This window comes from Panthera uncia, chromosome F1 (assembly GCF_023721935.1).
Source record: "Panthera uncia isolate 11264 chromosome F1, Puncia_PCG_1.0, whole genome shotgun sequence".
NCBI lineage: Eukaryota > Metazoa > Chordata > Mammalia > Carnivora > Felidae > Panthera > Panthera uncia.
The window spans coordinates 62,119,736-62,130,888 of record NC_064813.1 but is presented as its reverse complement, the minus strand read 5'-3'; the positions used below and the strand labels follow the sequence as shown (position 1 = coordinate 62,130,888).

At 44.7% G+C, this 11,153-nt stretch overlaps 1 long non-coding RNA gene across 1 annotated transcript; it reads right to left on the bottom strand.

Moving 5' to 3' along the window:
- Nucleotides 1-37: 37 nt before the first annotated feature.
- LOC125925569 (uncharacterized) lies at nt 38-7,016 on the bottom strand. Its single transcript, XR_007458880.1, has 4 exons — nt 6,778-7,016; nt 2,019-2,297; nt 1,004-1,134; nt 38-389 (listed from the first exon to the last, which is right to left on the bottom strand). It is a non-coding gene; the product is annotated as an uncharacterized LOC125925569 (long non-coding RNA).
- Between the last annotated feature and the right edge of the window lie 4,137 nt (nt 7,017-11,153).

Below are 11,153 nucleotides of genomic sequence, written 5' to 3'. Positions count from 1 at the left end.
TTGAGATTCGGAATTATTTCAAAATGCATACTTTCAAATAGCAAAGGGTTTCTACTACACTGAAATTTCACTATCTGCATTTGATAAGCTAATGAGTGATTATTGTTATCTAAAGAAATTGTACATATTAGGGAGTTACCTAGAAGCTCTTTATAGGTCCTGATGATTCCTGTACTATGTTGTAGAGAGAGGAACAAGTATGGGGAAGAGCAAGACGGTACCTTGGTTGAGAAACTGCTGCCCGGGGTTGATGGAGGCATCCGAGGAGGCTGAGAGAAGCTTGCAGGTGACAGGGCACCTGTGACTGCAGGTTGTCCAAGCTGACCCCATTCCGGCGCTGGCTGTGTCTTGTTAGATTTACCATTGCTTGTGGTTTTAGTTTTCCTTTTCTGAAAGTAGATCCCAACCCTCTGGGTAATGGTTTGCAGTTGGAGGTAAAACATTATTACTACTGAGCCAATCAGTTTTTTATTACTAGATTACAAGGATACTAAAACTTCTGTTTCAGGAATCCAGGGGACCACATGGAGCCCATCCTCTTGAGAGATGACGGGAGGTGTGCAGCCCACATTGATGGGAGTTTCACACAATAGCTGGGAATCTCCTCTCCTCCCTGTGGCCCGAAGGATGCTGCACCAGGATTTGGAAAATCTAGAATTGAATTGTGTCTCTTTGGTGAGCTGCCCTCCTGGTGAGACTTCCCTTTATCCCACATGTAAAGAGGGGTCCTGACTCCACATCTCCTTCCCACGGAGTTATACACACGAGTTATAGTGAACACAGTTCTGAAACATAACGGGTGATGGCCAACTACGGGTGGGTGATTGTTCACTATGGATTTGTTGACTCCAAACCTCATTTTCATTCCGCCCCTGGAATCCCTTTTTTCTTGATTCTTCTATTTGCAGGTTGAGAAATGAAGGAAGAGCTAAGTGCTCCCAGGAAGCTAATCAGGGGAAGAGCCATAGGGGAAGCTTCTTCAGTGGGACCTTTTGCATCTTACCTTCGACACAAGTGTATCATCCACTGGCCGTGAAGCCTTGTTTGCGGTGGATGTCGATTCGTCAGTACTGGACGCCTCCTGCTTTCTTTTCTTCACTGGAGCCAGTCCCTGTGTTTTGTACTTCTTCATAACTGAGGCAGCAAAAAGAACATGGTAAATCCAAAGGAGCCGGTCTAGGGCAACTGCATCACGTTCGGCGCCATTTCCTCGGAGCTCCTGCCTGTGGGTCTGAGTTGGCGTTTCTGTCCCCCCTGTGTCCATCAACCAGCCAGCCCTGCTACAGGTGCTGACTCAGTCTCGGGCGGTCTCCTTCCTTCCCCACGGGCACAAGCCCACCCCTCCATCGTCCGGACTCCCGGGAACCTCAGTCAAACCCTCTTCCAACCCATTTATCCTATATTTTCCTTTTAAGAATATTAAGTTTTCAAAATGCCGATGGTGGGTTAACTCCTATGGAAGGTCTATTTGAATTACAGCAAGCAGAGAAAGGAAATCCGATCTAATTAGTGACGTGACAAACTGGTGATGCTTGACTTTTCAAAATATGTTTTTACGATCCAGTGATTTTACGGGAGGCAATGTTTTCACATCTGCGAGAGATGAGTTTTTCTTTAAGCACTGCCTCACGTTTGTTGCTGGGGAATAGAGTAACGGTGGGATAAATATTGTGAGGGAGCAGTATACACACCGTTTGCAGTATTTTTAAGAGTCACAATTTTTTCCTAATTTTGTCGTCACCCTGTAACCATCGTAATGTGGGGGAAGCCTCAGCCTTTGTCGTCAACTCCTGCTTTTTTTCTTTACCCACATCCCCCAAATACACCCTGTAGAATACAGTGCCCCCCTTTGTAGGAAAGGAATTGTTCGACCTGTCAACCTGTTGGCGCTCGAAGGGCCACCTCATCTGGGCAACTGAGTCGTAAATTGGCAAAGGGATCTCCCCGCTGTGCCGACACCAGGGCTCTGCTGGGCACAGAGGGCGGGCACACGGACAGTGAGGGCTCCTCTGCATTACCTTTTCTTTTCTCATTTTGAATAGTTTTCACAGTGTCTCCTAGTCCTTCTATGTCTTTGAGCAGCCTCAGGAGTTTGTTCACACAGAGAATCCCCTGGAATTTCTTGTGCATCATGTCAGCAATCTTGACCTTGCTATAGTCTTCTTTCATTTTTGGAGTCAGCCCCAAATCAGAATCCAGCAGGGACTTAACCATGCTAAACTGGTCGTCGTTGAGGGGCTGAAGCCCTTTCAGCAGAAGAATTCTCTTGCATTCTGTCTCCATCTCTCAAGGTCTGTCTAAGCAGGAGAAAAATACCATAGGGCGTTACATCCTCATCGGAACAATTTAAAAGCCTGGTTGTGTCTATGTGGGTGAGTGGCCCATGTCAAGGTGTTGTCCTTGAGTGTGTGTGACAAAGACCAGGTGCATCACTGTGCAAAATGGGTTGAGATCTGCTGGATTCGGAACTTCTTTTTTAAAAAAAATTTTTTTTTAAATGTTTATTTATTTTTGAGACCATGCGAGAAACAGAGTGCAAGCAGCGGAGGGGCAGACAGAGGGAGACACAGAATTTGGAGCGGGCTCCAGGCGCCGAGCCGTCAGCCCAGAGCCCGACGCGGGGCTCGAACCCACAAACTGTGAGATCATGACCTGAGCCGAAGTCGGACGCTTAACCGACGGAGTCACCCAGGCACCCTGCATTCAGAACTCCTAAGGAAGTCTTTTCATTTAATAATGACAGTTGTGTCGGGTCAGGGCGGGTGTGGTGGCAGGAGGTCTGGAAAGAGGTAGTGTTTTCTGTGCGTGAAGTGTGGGCTGTACGGTGTCACAGGGCACCTGTTCCCAGCGGCCAACCCCTACTGGGGCTGCGGTGTCTCCCTGGATGTCTGCTCGCTGGCTCCTGACCCTGTTACCCTCTCTGATGGCCGAGTGGACCGCAGCCTCTCACCCTCCGTGACTGTCCCTGCCACCGGGGCGCTCGCTTCCACACCAGGGACCCGCCCATGTCCACCTGCCTTCCTCCAGTCAGTCCTTCTAGCGTCCCCTCTCCCTGGGGCTTGGGCATGTCCTCTGTGTCCTCTGTGCCCTTGTCCCCTGCTGGCCTTCTACCTGCTGCCTCGTGCACAATCACAGCATTTTTTTTCTGGGACCATTTAGTAGTCCTCTCACTGGAGTTCTACACTCCGGCTAGAGCAGGAACACTGCACTTTTTGGCGCAATTATTTAGCACTTCCTTGATTTTACCCTTCTAGGCTGAATTCCTCTGCACAGTTCTTTCGGAGAGCCAGATGTCCCTCTATCCAGCCATGGCTCTGTCCCACTTGACAGCCGCCAAGAATTCCCCGGTTTGTTTTTGAAATTTTTCTTGCTCCCCACCCTAGCTTGGAGAGCCTTGAATAATCTGCATCTTTTTTTTTTTTTTTTTTTTTTTTTTTTACATCTGTGTCTTTTGTGATTCTTGCGGCTTATGCTCCAGAAATATACAACCCATCTCGCCTCTTCATGCATCAGGACTTTGCTAATTCCCTCCCTGCTGCCTAACAAGCTGCTCTCACCTTTCTTCCTCCGACTGACTCCTCGGAGCCTTCAGGACTCCGCTGAGGCTTTGTCTTCCAAAAGCCACCAGAGTCCCCCTGTTGGACCGAGGGTCCTGCCTCTGGGCCCCTTTAGCACCTCTCGTACTTCCTCTATGGCACTCAGTACATGGTACGGATTCCACTTTTCTGTTTAAATTCATCAATTGTTCTTATTCGGGCACCGTGTGTTTGTGTAGCTTCTGTATAATTAGCATGTTCAAATCCCCAGGGCTGTGAATGATTCCTTCCTGCGAGGGTACGAGATCCTCGGATTGGTCAGGCTCATGGATTGAAGGATAAATCCACAAGATGGATTATAGCAGAACTGAAGATCATTAACAACAAACTAAAAACTCTGAAAGCTTCCAGAAATGAAGAGCAGATTACCTGTAAAGATTCAAGGAGCAGCCTGAATCTGACGCTCAACAGCAAAGCTGTCCACCAACAGTGAAACAGGGTAATTTTCAAATAGTATTTGTTCAAATTCCATATCTGTTTCAAAGCTGAATAGTGTTTAAAATGAAATTTTTGTGTTGTGTGTGGTATATATGAGTGTGACAACATAATTCGTTTGTAAAATAAGATATAATACGATATAAGGTGACAGGAGGCTAGGTTTTATCTTTGTTCATTCCTCTTAAATATGAACGTGCATTTTGTATTTCCAAAATATTAGTGTGTTTGATTTTAGAATAACCATCCAGACCCCTCTTGGGTTTCTAGTATTACAGTATTTGTTTTTGTGTCTTGTTTGTTTGTTTCTATTTTTTTAATGTTTGTTTGTTTTTGAGAGAGAGGGAGAGAGAGCATGAGCAGGGGAGGGGCAGGGAGAGAGGGGGACAGAGGATCTGAAGCAGGCTCTGTACTGACAGCGGAAAACCCAATGTGGGGCTCGAACTCATGAACCATGAGATCATGACCTGAGCCGAAGTCAGACACCCAACCGACTGAGCCACCCGGGTGCCCTCTAATATTACAGTATTCAAAGTAGGTACACTAAATAGCCTTTCTGAAATGCCCCGATTGTGAATTTCAAAACAGATGCAGCCCCGGGGGTATCAGAAAAGGTACTGTCTACATAGAGGGAGGGCAGAATAATTTTGAGAGCAGAATTCCAAGCTGGCCAAACTGATATTTAAATGTGGGGGCCTCAGAAACTATTCTCTGATATTCAAGGCCTTGTGGTTTGTACGACAAAGACCTATAAGGAAACGTCTATTGGAAATGATATTCGATAATAAAAATGACACATAGAGCCCAGAACTACTGCCAGCCAGAGCGAGGACTACCTTGGCGAGGTGTGCCTCTGTCTTACAAAGAAATGCAACTTCGACTAAAGACGAGAGAGACAGGAAGCATATCGACACGGTGGGGGAAGGGAGGAAAGCCAATGGGGCCCTTGGCTAATGTATTTGTCTTAAAGGATCAGATAAAGGTATACGTAAAAACAGAAGCACGAGAAAGGAGCATTCAGAAGTGTCAGAAACGGGAACGAGCATGGCCGAAGCCAAACTGTACCCCTTAATTATCAGCAGACACAGAAATGGCCCTAACGAGTTAAGCGGAAAGTGTAGTCAAATGGCATTTACACAATCTGCCAATGTATTGTTAACAAAAGATCACTCAAAGGTGGGGAGATAAAAGACAAATATTTCATCATGCGACGAGCAACCAAGAGAAAACCAGCTTATCTACATTAGTGTAGCTTTAAATAGATCTGGAGACAAAAAAAATATCATCAAAGCACAACACAATGACAAAGCTGACGTCCCAGGGAAATAACACAGTTGTGATTGTGTATTTACTTGCTAATCGAAAATATATATTATTTTTGTTGTGATATCCCTTTATAATGCTATAAATATAAATATTATGTAATTTATTTCATAACATGATTCGCCTATAATAATATAAAAATTATATTTGTATATTATATCGTATGTTTCTCTCCATACATCCACACACACCTGTATATATCATTGTGTATGTAAATTTGACAGACGTACGGGACGAAAACCTCACAATGGCACGGTTTTTATGCGTGATGATTTTAACGCATCTCGCAATTGCGAAATAAAATTTTAAGAAATCAGTACAGATTTAGAAAATCCGACCAACGCAATTAATAAACATAATTAACGAGGTTTATCTAACATACCCCAAATTCTGAAATCAGCATGAAAAATCTCACACTCTAACGAGAGCAAATGAAATAGTATTATAACAGGCCGTCCAGAAAGTTGCTCAGCAATTCTGCAAGCAGGCAATAGAAATCTCTGTATAACTGACTCCCTCCCTCTCCCTTGCATCTTGCCACTAGAAAAAAGTCAGTAATTTTGAGGAAGGCAGAAAGCAATAGTAAAAGGAACTAAAATAATGGCTCTGAAGTATAAGATAAAAATTAAACTGTCTACAAGAGGTAAAGAAGCCATGTTTTTGCATAACTGTGTCTGTGGAAAGGAAATTTTTTCTGCTCTGTGTGTGTGTGTGTGTGTGTGTGTGTATGCGTGCATGTGAGTTTTCTAAGATTAGGATAATACCATACAATCAACTTTAAATCCAGATGTGTGTTTTACTTCATATTAGGTTATGATACTTTCCTCCTTGTGCTTCTCTCTTGACTTTTGCCCGGGACCCTGCCACAGCCACCACATTTCCTGTGCACTTTCCAGGGAAGGAAACTAAACAGTTTCTCTAAATATAACTCATGCCAGTAGTCACCTAAGGAATAGATTTTAATATCTTCTATAGTCAAAATGTATCTCCCTTTGTTCAGGCCTCAGATGTGGTAGAATGAGAATGTCTGTTTTTTGCCTGAGCTGGAAAGGATTAGAATCAAGCTACTGTTGGAGAGTCTGGGTGGCTCAATCGGTTCAGCACGTGACTCTTGATTGCAGCTCAAGTCATGATCTCACGGTTCATGAGTTTGAGCCCTGCTTTGGGCTCTGACCTGACAGCATGGAGCCTGCTTGGGATTCTCTCTCTCTCCCTCTCTCTCTGCCCTTCCCCTACCCTCACTGTCTCTCTTTCTCTCAAAAATACATAAACAAACTTAAAAAAAAAATAGAACGAAGCTACTGTTTTCATTTTCCTGACTGTAGTTGATAACCAGCACCCCCCCCCCATTCTTTATAACCGAAGCCCCCTGGATGTTTCCTGCTCAGCCAATATCTCTTGACAGAAAGCCCACGGTTCTCACCTTGCTGGAATTCCCCACAAGTCCAGATCTTGAGGTCTTCTTCAGAAATGCAGGAATCACTGCTTATTTTGTTTGAGGAGAAAGATCAATCAGCAAAGCCCTTAGAGACTGAACTGCAAGCTATTATAATCTCCTGAAGGGCACAGGAAAAAGAAATGTTTTTGAAAGATAGCAATCAGAAATGGCACTGTGTAGAGTCACAACTTGACTAGTTTTGGTTTCCTCTCACTGTGCTGTCCCCCAGAGGGAGGTTATGAAACCATCCCGAGACTCCTCCCTCCCTTGTCCTTAGCTTTCGATTTCATTAGTCAGAGAAAATAAACAGCCTCCTTCCTGTAAATACTGAGTCAAGACGAAAAATCAGAGCAAAAATATAATTAAGGGTTTTTGTTACAAATGTCAGGAGAGGGAAGGAGTGCCAACGTTAGAACTTTGTTGTCCCGCAGACTTACGTGCGGGTCCTTAGAAATTATATTCCCTCCAAAAATGTTCAGATGTAGAAGTAAGATGAATCACTGGGCCACTTATCCCTCACTTCCTGTTTTCAGAGTTCTAGGATGAAATGTTGAAAGAGGCATCTATCTCTGCTACGCACTTGACTGGACATCCTGCATATATGTACAGACAAGTCTGCTATGAAATCCTTCTGGGTTTAAATAGTGCCTGAAGCATTCACCCCATTAGTAAGTGAGGTACTTGGAGGTAGAAGGTACCACAGAGGTAGAAGGTCATTAATATGTGAATCTTTCCTTAGATATATATCAAGGAAGTTGCCCTCTCAACTATGACTAGGCTACTTTGCCTCACTGATTAAGTTAATGGTTACTCATACTTTCTGCATTATTCACGCATAAACATAGCTGGGTAGCAAGTTCATATCATGACAGCGTTGAAGTCTTTGCAAATTCTGGATGAACACTGAACCTCTGGACTGAGATGGGCCTGATTCACCTTTTGTTCCGCAATGGTTTTGTTGTTGTTGTTCCCATGAAGGACCGTGGATGCATTCCAGAGTATTGGAAACCCTGAGATAGCAAATAAATGGTACCAATCAACTGACATTATGGCTGTAACTCACCAGGGGATCTGCAGGTGGGATGACGCCAGGACTGGGATCCCAAAGGACAGATGGTGTTGGTAGATGATCTGAGGTCATCTAAAGAGAAGAAAGCTGATTATTTTAATTCAGACTATAGTCGTGGAGTGGCTAGCTGAAGTCGAGATTTGAGACCATCTGAAAACGCCACCAAAGCGTGAGTAAGTCATGGGAAGGCGAGGGGGATCTGGAGGTGTCCATAAACACCTGTGAGTGTTCATTGCTTCTTTTCAAGGCTTTAGGTTGCTGTTTCACGCGGCATGGAGCTGGCCTTAAGGTAAGAGGTGGAGGGGAACATTAGGGAGGTCAGAGAGGGCCCCATCCCAGAGATCAGAGGGTAGAGAACATATGGGAAGAATGACCATATCAGGACATCTTCCTGCTCCTTTTCTTTGCAATCAGGTGATGTGATGTCCCTGATTGGGACTCCTGCACATAACACACAGATTCCTGTCATCAATAAGGACAATTCCGAGCGGTGCTCCATAATTCATACAGTGAAGCTGGAATTTTAATAGCTGAAACAAAGGAATGCTAAAAACGTGTATTTCTTCCTGGCTCACAGGCAGTAGCCAGACATTTGGTGGCTTGTGCGGTGATGCAGAAAGCTCGCTAGTACAACATCCAAGAAACCTCGATACGGAGAAAAATGGATAAATTTACGCCGAGTTTTTATTGTCTCAAGTGTTAATTCACATGGTCAAAATCCCCAGGACAAGTCCCCACTGGATTGAACTTCCGTGGGCCAAAGCCAACACACTGTTTTTTGTGAATACAGTTTTATTGGGACACAGAAATACTCATTTATTTATGCATTGTCTACATCTGCATTCCTGGTGCCACTGAGGAGCCGACGAGCCACACGGTCCAGGTTTTCACTATATGGCTCTTGAAAGAAAAAAATCTCGTCCACCTGTGCCCTTAGCCATCAGGCTGAGAGAGAGCAGAGAGAATCTACGGGGAAAAGCAGAAGTGAGGAAGAAAACAAGCACATCAAGAAACCACAGTCAGACCTTTTCAAATCCACAGTAGGACTGTGGAGAAAAGCTTGGTGATGAAGTCTGTGTCTCAGAGAAAGAAACAGAAAGGGAGGGTTGGGGACTGAACTGTGTTCTCCCAGATTCACATGTTGAAGCCTTACCCACCCCCGCGACTGTATCTGGAAGGAGATAGAGCCTCTAAGGAGGTAAATAAGTTAAAATGATGTCATAAGGGAGGGGCATTAATCCAACGTGACTGGAGCTTTTCTAAAAAGAGGAAGTTTTAACACACACGGAGACCAGGGATGCGTCCACACAGATGAAAAGTATGTGAGGACACGGCAAGGAAGTGGCCACCTGCAAGCTGGGACAGAGGCCTCAGGAGAAAGCAAATCTTTTGATGCTTTGATCTGGGACTTCTAGCTTCCAGAATTGTGAGAAAATAGATTTCTGTTGTGTCAGCCGCCCCCCCCCCCCCCAACCCTGCCCCCAGTCTGTGGTAGTTTGTTATGGGAACTCTAGCAAAGGAATACAGGGAAGAGTGGCAAAATTCTTCTCCAACAGCTTATCCTAAGGGGCCGGTAGAAAGCTCGCTAGTGTGGGAGCCTCAGCTGGCTCAATGGATGAATTTACAGAACCACCCCCGCCACCCCGCTTCCCTGAACAGCATGCTTTCTCAGGGAAGTTTTTTTCTCTTTCAAAGGAAATGCAAAGTGTGATGGAGGTTTCTATGCGGAATCAGTCTTGTATCCCTGAGATAAAGCAACAGTTCCAGGATGCATCATCACTTACCACATTTTGAGAGATTCAATTTTGAGGTATGTGAAAAAGTACTTTTACATTTACTTTCAGGAGAGGCATTGGCCTTTATTTCTCCTTTTGCTTGGTCTTTATCTGATTTTGGTACAGCATTAGTGTTGACACTCCTAAAAGCGTGCACGTGACGTCACTAATGCTTCCTCCTTAGATGTTTGATAGAATTCATCAAGTGTGTATTCCGGGAGCTTTCATTGTGGGAAGGTTTTTGTTACAACTGAATCTCCTTGCGTAGATATAGCGACATTCAGATGTTCTTTTTCTTTATGAGAGTTTTGGTAAGTTGTGTTCTCCAGGAATTTTGTCCATTGGATCTAAGTAACCGAAGTTACTGGCCTAAAGTGGTTCATAATATGTTTTTTGTTCTCTTTTAAATTTCTGTAGGCTCTGCAGTGTCCCCTTATGTTCCAGAAATTGGGCATTTCCACTGTCTCTCTATTGCCCTTATGTAGTCCCGCTGGACAGGTTTGTCTCTGAGGACAGGGACACAGGAAAGCCCAAGGCCCAGGGGGAATGGAAGGAGACCAGAGGGCTTGAAGCCTCTAGCAAATGCAGCGAGAATGAACATTAAACACTGCCCGACACTAAAGGTGTGTTTACTCCATTCCTATCACCTGACAAACCATGTCATGCTTTCGACAAACCATTATGGGGCATGTCTAAAGACAAGGACAAACAGTCTGAAGAGACAAAACTGGCATCTGAGCCAGACTCAGATATGACATAGATGTTGAAGTTAGCATACAGGGAATCTAAAGTGTCTCTGGTTAATATGATAAGGGCTTGTGTTAGTTTCTAGAAATGCCACGAGAAAAATCCCACACATTGGTGGCTTCAATAACCGTACTTGATTTTCTCTGAGTTCTGGAGGCTGGAGTCCAAGATCAAGGAAGCAGCAGGGCTGGTTTTCTCAGAGGACTCTCTCTCTAATATGCAGACGGACACCTTCTTCACACAACTGTCCTTCTGTCCTCCTCCTGATGTCTCTGTGTGTCCACGTTTACCCTACACATAAGAACACCCATCAGACTGGATCAGGAACCAACCATATGATCTCGTTAGCCTGAATCACCTCTTTAAAAGGGTCTGTCTACAAATATAGTCACATTCTACTCTACTGCCTGTTAGGGCTCCAGCATACGAATTCGGTGCGGGGGACACAAGTGAGCCTGTAGCAGGGCTTTGGCCAAAAAAGTAAAAAGCATGCCCCGAATGGTACTCTAAGCAGAAAGACAGAAACTCTAAGAAAGAATCAACAGACTTTTAAGAAATAAAATTGTTGAAGAGCGCCTGGGTGGCTCGGTACATTAAGCACCTGACTTTGGCTCTAGTCGTGATCGTGCGCCGTTTGGTAGTTTGAGCCCCCACGTCAGGCTCTGCACTGACAGCTCAGAGCCTGGAGCCTGCTTCATGTTCTGTGTCTCCTTCTCTCCCTGCCTCTCCCCTGCTCTCTCGCGGTCACCCCAAGATAAATAAACATTAAA